A 9,393-nucleotide genomic window follows, 5' to 3' on the forward strand; every position below is an offset into this window, starting at 1 on the left:
TGTAGCAACATTTCTGGAGCAAGGGTTCAGCTGTGGGAGTTTCCTAATATGTGCTGGGTGTCCATATGGATGGGAGCTGGACTGATGGAGCAACAAAGACAGGGGAGCATAGGGGAGAGGTCAGATGTTGTCACGTGAGCCCCAACACCCAGATCTTGCCCATGACCCCAGATCTCACCTCCCCACCCCCGGATGATTAGCCCCACAAAGTTACCATTTGCATGTGGTGTCTATTTCCATGGCGCCCACTGGTCCCTGTTGCTTCCGAGGAGGAGGCGAAACAGAAATTTTATTTCTTTTCAAGGCCTCGAGGGTGGAAACACTTTGCCCCGATGTTGTTCATCATTCTTGTTTGTTTAGAAAAATTAAGGCCTGGATGGACAGAGCTATCATTTGTTTGCTTCCTCTCGTTCCTATTTAAAGCTGTTTATAAGGAAAGTCCTCCAGAAAAATTCAGCCTCTCCCCCTCCACCCCGCACCCCCACCCAGGCCTTTTTCTGGACTATGTGAAAAGGGAGGGGAAGGTCATTATCCAGAGAGCTGCCGGCGCTCTCGTTCACAAGGCCAACCAGATCAGGTCACATCCCTGCTTAATGCCTTCTGTGGCTCTCCACTGCTCTCAGGACACAGACCCAGCTCTTTGGTGTGGGTTCCATGGCCCTGCAGGGTGGGACTTCTGCCCCATCTCAGGCTGTCTCAGGCTTCACCTCACACCTCATACCCCTGCTCTCTTCATACATGCTCCTTCTACTCAGGGATTTTGCCCAAGCTGCACCTTCTGCTGGGAAGCTTTCTCCCCTCCTCTTTCCACTTATCTTCAGTTCTTAGCTAAAATGCCACCACCTCTGAGAGGCCCTCCTGGATCCACACCTACTTGTCAGACATCTATGTCCTTCTAGCACATTGCACGATCTTTTTTTTTCTTTTTTTTTTCCCTCACCCACATCGCACGATTTTAATTAAGTGGTCAGTTAACTGCCTAGGGAGTACCACTGTTAGAATGCTATTCTGTGAAGATAAGGGGTATCCTTCCAGCTCCCACTGCCATCCCAGTGCCTTGCACACAGTAGGCCCCAAGAAATACTTACTAAATAAACAACTGATCTAAGTGGAGGAATCTAAGAATGAATGGGGGGCATATAATTTTTAAAAACTGTGACCTGACTTGGCTCCTTGGAGGGACTCCTCTTTAATAATGATCACTTTAGCTTTGGGGTTCCTGGTGGCTGGATTAGGAGTCCCTCCAGGAGATTGATGTTGGCTCTTGGAGGGATCAGGTTTGGTGACGCCAACAGACTCCATGAAGGTCGGAAGGCTGGCGCAGCAGGGGGTGACATTGGCAGGAAGGAGAACTTCAGGGCTGGAGCCATTCCAATCCCCAATTAAGTCTTAAATGCTTCAGCATTGGCTTGGAGAATGTGATTCTCTGAAGGAGAGCATTCTAGACTTGAGTGTGGCCAGAATTCCAGGACTTTTTGTGGTCTGCCGGATTCTACTCTTGGCTCTTTCCGGAAACAACTTTGGGCAGCGGGGGTCCTAGGAGTGTATGTGGGTATCAGCAAGTCTAGGCACAGAGGTGATCAGGCCTGACCCCACCGATGTGGACTTCACTCATTCGGGTCCTGTGGAGCCCTACCTGGGTGCCTTCTCATCTCATTTAATCCCCAGAAGAATTTCTATCATAGCTTATCACCCTCAGTTACAGAGGAGAAGCTGAGATTCACAGAGGGGAAGTTGCTTGGGCTAAGATCATATGGGTAATGACAGAAGTGAGATTCAAACTGAGATTTACATCAACGTACATCCATCCTCTTTACTGTCAACTCTGCCATAACCCCGAAATGGCTCTAGGCCAATAAGGTCAGCTGGGTGGTTTTCGGTTTTGAAACACCTGGTCTTCCTAACACATCACACAGACACGGACAGTCACACATACACACACACACAGAAAATTCTGCTGAGTGCCATGCAAATGAGAGGCAAAGTCCTCTATTTTATGATCAAGGATATGGTTTAAAATTCAGACATTTCTGGGAGAGTTGACCTTCCAGCAAATTCACACTAAGGTGAGTGAAGGAGAGCATTCTAGGCAAAGGAACCAGGAGGAAAAAACCCCGCAGTTAGAATTGGGTTGGCCAGTGTGACCCAGGCTTGGGGAGTGGACTTGGAGTAGCAAGAACTGAGTTGGAAAGAATATTTTTCATGGGACTTTACAGCTTAGCACACCCTTGAACATGTACTATGTTATCTTATTTGACCAAGCAGCCCCATCACTTAGAGTTCAAGGACGTCATTTAGAAGACAAGAGTCAGGGGAGACAGCCCTGGGCTCAGATCACCTGGGTTCAAGTCCTATTAATTTAATCATTGGACATGCTTTGCCAGTGACTTGACATCTTTCTTATGTTTGAAATGAGGCCAACCATCTTCATCATGGGCGTTTGGGGAAGACTTAATGAGATAGTCACACAAAGCGTTCAAGGTGATAGCACACAGTCAGCACTTAATAATTGTTACCTGCTATTATTATTTTATACAGCTAGAGTGGCTTCCTTGGAAGAGCATTTCAGTGTGGCTATCTACCTCCTGAGATTGACTCTGTGTCTCAGCAGATGAGTGATTTCTTTTTAGTGATGCCACACGGATGGTGCTTAGTAAAATATTTGTTGAATGAATGGACGCATGAACAAGTGTGGCATGAATGGGGCAGAAATAGAAGGTAGAGCATAAAAGTGTGGGCAGAGGAGTTTGAAGATAATTTGGCAAGCCATAGGGAGTTATTGAAGGTTCTTGAGCAGGGGCAGGGAAGTGTCAGATGGATTGAAGGAAGGGCGGGTTGGAAGCAAGATGAACAATTGGCAAGCTGTGGGCTTCTTCTGGATGAAGAGTAAGACATATTTGTTGTGAACGTTCCAAGGAGAAGGGAAGGAGGACTTTCCCTTTGTACTAACCACTGCCTTGGAGACCCGCAAATCAGCCTGGAGGACTCCCCTCTACCTTGGCACACATCTGGAGCATCTCTACGTGTGATGTGCTGGTCCACCCACTGGAGCCATCTTCATGCAGGTGTCCCAGATGCTAGCCTATACCATGTTAGGGCCCCTCTTATTCACCTGTGTGGTATCTCCAGCCGGAAGAGTCTTATTCCAAAAGCCTCTCTGATGTGGTTAACTCCTGTCTTTTGAAACCTTCCACTGGCTTCACACTACCCCTACGATAGCTTAAATTCCCCTCTGTGGATCCCAGGCCCAGCCTAATCTCATCTTGCTGACCTCTCAGACATGACTTCCTCCTTCCTCCTCCTCTCTCTCGGGGCTGCCCGCCTGGGCTCAGCTGATCTGCCTCTTCCCTAATCTGGGTTTCTCCCATGTGGTTGGACCAAAGGTTCCACGGTGACCTTCTCATATTTGAACCATGGGAATCCCTTAGCTCTCTTGTTGCAGCATAGATTTCCCCTTCAGTAGGTTTGGGGTGAGGCCTCCTGGAGGCCATGGAGGGCGGGACTTGTGAGAAATGCAGACTCTCAGGCCCCGCCCCGGACTTCTGAATCTGAACTTGCACATGAGCAATCTCAGCGCCTGTGTGTCTGGGAGTGCTGACCTAGGGGTCCCCTTAGGAGCACGAGACCACCTTTCTCGTGAGGGGGTCCTCTTGGGTCGGGGTTATGCCAGGGCTGGCCCAAGTACCATGATTTTGTTGCTGAGTCTACACCCTGTTTTGAAGTCTACACCCATGAGCTCTAACACAATGAGACCAGTTTGGGGAGCTATTTCCTCCCGCAGGAAGAGAAGACCCAGAACTGGCTGGGATGGGAATGAGATGCAAGCTGAAAGGTGGGGAAGAGATTCACAGTCTCCAGCAGCCCCTGGCTCACTGCGACGTACCATAAATGAGTTGTGTTTGTACGGCGTGACATGGGAGGTCAGTAGGATTTTTCTTAGCAGACTAAGATCTATGGTGGTCTCTCCCGGGGTGGTCTTGGTATAATTTCCCAGCTGAGTGGCTCACACACCATCAGGCAGAACTGTAGAGGGAAGGGCCAGAGAGCACTTGGCAATGCAGTAACATTCTGGTCTTTTGTAACTTACATATCCAGAGGTCACCTTCTCACTGCTTGAGAGGGAGACAAGATGGGCTTTCTGGTCCTATGGAAAAGCCAAGAACTGCCCTGGGTATCAAAGGATGTGGGGAGCCCACTTTCCAAATGTCATTGCTGGTCCTGTGTTCCTGCCTTTGCTAAGTTCTTATTCTCTTGGTCTTAACGGCTGTTCCTTTACCACTGGTGTTGAGCCCAGGGTAGGCCCTGACTCCCCACATCCCCAAAGCCAGCATCAAAGCACCCACAAATACAAGCCATGAAGTTGTCAAGGTCACCGGAAAAGCATGACATTACTGTGCGTGATAGCACACTTAACACAGATGACAGAAGAGCGGACTTCCTATTCCTGAATGTTCCATGGACTGGGGAACTTGGGCGTTTTGCTGGCTACCCATCCCATGGAGGGCTTGGCCTCTGGCCATCTCATTACTCTCTGCCCTACTCCCTCCTCCAAATCTTGCTATCAGGCAAAGGCATTTACCTTTCTCCCAGCCCAGGCCTGAAGTCTCCAGACCTGCCTTCGTATAGCCTAAGCACATCTGGGCTCTTAAGCTGCCTGAGAGCCCTTCTAGGCCATTAAGAGCAGCAGGACTGAGTGTGGACCCTGGGGGGTTAGGGCCCTTCCTTTACCAGGATGCACTTTGAGTTTCCAATAGCATTCTTCTCTCCCTTCAGATGATCTCTGGTGGAAGGCTCTTTGAGGCAAACAATCTATAATTTCTTATTCATTCATTCATTCAACACCTGTTTATTGAGGCAGGTCAGTGTGCCAAGTGCAGATGCTGGTGGAAAAAATACAGTTATGCTTCCTTCTGGAAACCTGCTGATGGATTGCTTGCCTCACCTGTGGGGTGTGACGACAGTAAGGATTAACGCGCCAGGTATTGTCTGGTACCGTAAAACCAAAACTCGCGAGATATTATGTAATTGAGGGGCACCGGTATTCTTCACTTTGCAAAGGGATTCACTGTAGGATTAAATAAATCCAGAGAACTTTAGAATTTGATGGGACCTCGGGGACCAGCTCATTCAATCCCTATACTAGGAAAGGGATATTTAAACAGTGTAAGAGGCTTACTTCCAGTTGTCCAGCCACACCAGAGCTGGGGGGAGGGATCCCATCCAGCCTGGCTTTTTCCTTCCAGGCTCTTCTCATCATGTCTTGCATGACACAGAGCTACTCCAATGGCAATGAGGATATCAGTGATACTATTTTTCGAGGGCTTTCTAGTGTCAAACACTGTTCTGAGTGTTTTTCATGTGTTACGACATTGTTCTCCTGGCAATGCCATTAATGTTACTCAGAGAACGCTGAGGCACAGAGAGATGAAGTGAATTATCTAAGGTCACACAGCTGAGAAGTCCCGGCACTGGGGTTCTAATCCAGGTTATCTGGCTCCTGAGCCCAGATGCTGAACAACAACGTTCTTCCACTTCTCTTTACTTTTTTATTTTTATTTTTTAAAAGATTTTATTTATTGATTTGACAGACAGAGATCACAAGTAGGCAGAGAGGCAGGCAGGGAGAGAAGAGGAAGCACGCTCCCTGCTGAGCAGGGAGCCCAATGCAGGGCTCAATCCCAGGACCCTGAGATCATGACTTGAGCAGAGGCAGAGGCTTTAATCCACTGAGCCACCCAGGTGCCCCAATTCCACTTCTCTTTAGAGGCACTCCCTGACCACAAGCCCTGGCAGAGAAATGAGTTTCCACCTGCGTATTTAAAGTTAGTTATTTCTGTATTGAACATCATTTCAGGGCCAAGCAAACCAAAGCTTGATGTCATACTTTCTGACAGATCTTTTCAAGTATAGGGTTGCTCTGTTTAAAGTTCCTGGAGCTTTGCTGATAAAATAGCGGGAAATGCAGGTGGGATGCATGTGATGAGTAGGACTGTGATCAAGGTTACAGGTGATAAGGGATGGTAGCTAGAAATTCCTGCAGACTTTACAGAGTGAGAAGTTTGGCAAGAAACCAGGTCCAATGCCAGTCGTGTGTGGTGCTTCTTCGGTAGCAAGTATACTTACCGTATTGTTTACAAAACAATCATGTCTCTCTCAGCAGTGACTGAATTAAATATTGGGCTATTAATGAATTAAGGTCAGGCATGTTCTGCTGGCTCCCAAAATCATCTCATGTGAGTCTTAGAGTTGACTTTTTTTTATGTGTGCTTGATTAATTTCCTGGAACACCCCTCACAGCTCACCTGTTCACCCCCACCCCCCTTAGTCTGGGGATTCTCACTGTGAGTAGGTAGTCCCAGCAAAGCCCAGAATCTAAAACAAAAAAGACCAGTTGGTTCTCTAGTTAGCTTTTCCCTTTGAAGTGGTGATCGAAATTAACACTGGAGAGAATAAAGTTCCACGCCTTTGTCTCCCCTACAGATTCCAGAATCCTGGAAAGTCATAGAAAAGGGAAAAGAGAACACTGTGAACCTCGTTCCTTCCTTGGAGAGTTTTATCTATTATCACAGACAGCGGGAACCCAAAGCCATTTCAATCTTCTGGGGGAGGAGGAGGGTGGGACCGTCATTATTGGCAAAGGAGCCTGATTGGCTGAGGACAAATGGATTGCTATTTGTCTTCTCTGTTCATAGTAATGATTACAGGCTAGCCATGGTGTTTAGCAACACGGATCTAGCAGGAGAGTAATGACAACTTCATCACTGTCATTAGTGCCTTTTGTTTGCAGTGAACACAAAAAGCTGTTCGGCATTAAGAGAGTGTAGGGAAAGAAAGAGGGGAGGGGGTGGAGGAAGCCAAGGAGGGAGCCAGGGAACCAAGGTTTGCACACTATTAATACCAGGGAAAAATACCCCTGGGTGCTCCAGTCAGCTCCCTTCAATGGTGAAGGGGCCTCCGTTAGGGGACCCAATTTTGGACTCCCTGTTCTTTCTCTGAGAAGAGTAATTGCTCTTGTTTATAAAGGCTAATCATTTATGCCCATTTTGGTTCCTAGAAAAGCCCTAGGGGGATGTTATTTTTGGTAAAGGGTCTTCCTGCTCCAAATGTCTTGACTGTGAATAACTAGTTTCAGTATCTTCTCTCCCATGTCAGGGTAAAATGAAGCAAAATAAACAGAGCGAGGACCATGACCCTTGTTGGGGACTTACTGTGGATGTCAGGCAAGGTGGCCTTTTTGTGTGTATGATCTCCTTGGTCTTCTCAACAACCCTGGGATCTGTGTCTTCATACCCACTGTACTAATGAGGAAAATAAAGCACAGAGAGGTAAAATATCAGAGCCCAGCCGGGATTTGAATTTGGGTGTGTCTCTTATTCCAAGTTTACTACACCATGCTGAAAACTCACACACAGACACACACACACACACACACACACACACAGACGCGCGCGCGCGCAAACGCACACCAACCCTCCCCCCTAAACAAAACAAGTATGGGGCCACCAAAATTCTGAACTGAAGCCAGAGGCAAGGCTGAAAATCTCAGTACTTGGAAGGACCACGGAAAAGTAGGTAAGATGTATGTATTTATTTCAGGTTCCGATCATGTGAAAGCTTAAGGGATCAAAAGATATACTGAAAGAAATTATATTAATTAAGTCACAAAAATGTGTTACACTTTTTTGGGAACTTGCCCCCTCCCTCCGGGGTGACCTTTGACAAGACATTCTGTGTTCCCATTTTTAGGCCAAAAAAAAAAAAAAAAAAAAGTAGTGGGTAGAAGACCTTAAGTTTGATCTTTGGTTCATGCCAATCTTTGTCTCATTAGTGTATCTTGTTTGTGCTGGCTTCTGCTGCCTGACCAAGCTCCTTTGACTCATACTCCTACCCCTTACGTCTCTCTTATCCTTTTCTGGACAACTTTACCAATATCATGCCTTGAATCTTGAGAAATATCTGGTAAAACTGGCCAATTAGGATGGCAGACATAACTGGGAAACAGATGGGGGGGGTGTGATGTGGTAATAGAGGGAGGGAGAGAACAAAAGAGGGCAGCAGTTCTCATGATGACCAAATGAGGCTGTTTCTGGCTGTGACATTACATTTACTGCCTATAGTGTGACCTGAACCGTTTCTGGTGAACTCTTTTAACCGTGTAAGCTATCGACAGGACATTTACTCAAATGTTAGTACCAAGGCTAGGCTCCTGGCACAACGTGACCAATGGGCATGAATTCAGGGGATTAAAAAAAATTAATTCTCAGTTCAGTTCAGGTCATTTTAGCACTTCCTGGGTGTCCCTGAACAACCACTCCAACCAGCACCCCACATGGGTTCTGAACTGGACTTGTGCGTACCCCCCAGGGGAAAATAAGAAGCAAACGAAAACCTCAGGCTGGGGCTGATGGTGGTGACCAGACACGGAGACGGAGACTGAGACTGAGGTTCAGGAAGCTGGAAATTCCCTCCTGCCTTGGTGTTTGGGCTCTCGCTTTTCCACTTCCCTAAATCACCCTCGCGGCGGGCCTGTGCACACAGGGGTGTTCCCAATTGTCTCTTGAACTGATGGTAAAACCACAAGAGCCCGAATTCTGATTCTTAGCGACCACCTTAACATCCAAACTCCAACCTCTCACCTGAGTGCAAGAGAGCGGTGACCACCCTGACCCCTCATCAGGGGGCTTCCTAACGGCAGCTCCCGCGGGAGCTCTCAGGGCCCACCCCCCACACCCTCCCAATTCGCCCCGCTAGGCATGAGACAAACAACTTTCTCCAGGTTTTAGATTTCTCCGGGCTGTCCAGCGGAGCTGGTGGGGGCCAGGAATAAGGCCTGGGGGCCGGCCGGCTGGGTGCTGTTCCAGGGTGGCCCAGAACCACAGCTTTGGTATCCTCTGCGCGGACAGGTGGGGCACGCGCTTTTCTGGGGTCGCCCCAGGCCTCCCGCAGGAATGCTGATTGACGCTGTCCGGTTTGAGAACTAGCGTGTCCACGGCGCGGACGGCTCCCCGCTGACCCCCTGGGAGCTGGGCGTCGGGTCCAGCGCACCCTCGGGCCGGCAGGGGTTCGGGGGAGAGGGGGCGTGAGCGCGCCGGGAGCTGGGGGAGGGAAGTGGGGAGGAGGAGGAGAAGGAGGAGGAGGAGAAGAAGGAGGAGGAGAGGAAGTCCCCCGTGGCCACCCCGAGGGGAGGGCGGGACGGTGCCCGCGGGCGCTTGGTCAGGAGGCGAGGGGTGCCTGGCAGGGCAGCTCCGCCCGCGCGCCTAGGGGCTCGGACCGCCGGGCGCGCGCTCCCCGCCGACCTCCGGCCGAAGGGGTGGGGGCGGCGGCGCGTGCGCGGGGCGGCGGGCGCGCGCGGGGGGGCGGCGGGGTGGGGCGGCGCGCGGCGACCCCGGCGGG

General features: G+C 49.4%; 1 long non-coding RNA gene across 1 annotated transcript in view; it reads right to left on the reverse strand.

Annotated features, from left to right (window-relative positions):
* Positions 1–5,789: 5,789 nt before the first annotated feature.
* Positions 5,790–9,393, reverse strand: part of LOC116882748 — a 4,905-nt gene continuing 1,301 nt past the window's right edge. Inside the window, exons 2-3 of the long non-coding RNA XR_004385688.1 lie at positions 7,209–7,298; positions 5,790–6,491 (exon numbers count right to left, since the gene is read on the reverse strand). This is a non-coding gene — a long non-coding RNA (uncharacterized LOC116882748). The remainder of the gene's footprint in view (positions 6,492–7,208; positions 7,299–9,393) is intronic.

This window comes from Lontra canadensis, unplaced genomic scaffold (genome assembly GCF_010015895.1).
Source record: "Lontra canadensis isolate GAN:19392208 unplaced genomic scaffold, GSC_riverotter_1.0 scaffold87, whole genome shotgun sequence".
In the NCBI taxonomy this organism is placed as follows: domain Eukaryota; kingdom Metazoa; phylum Chordata; class Mammalia; order Carnivora; family Mustelidae; genus Lontra; species Lontra canadensis.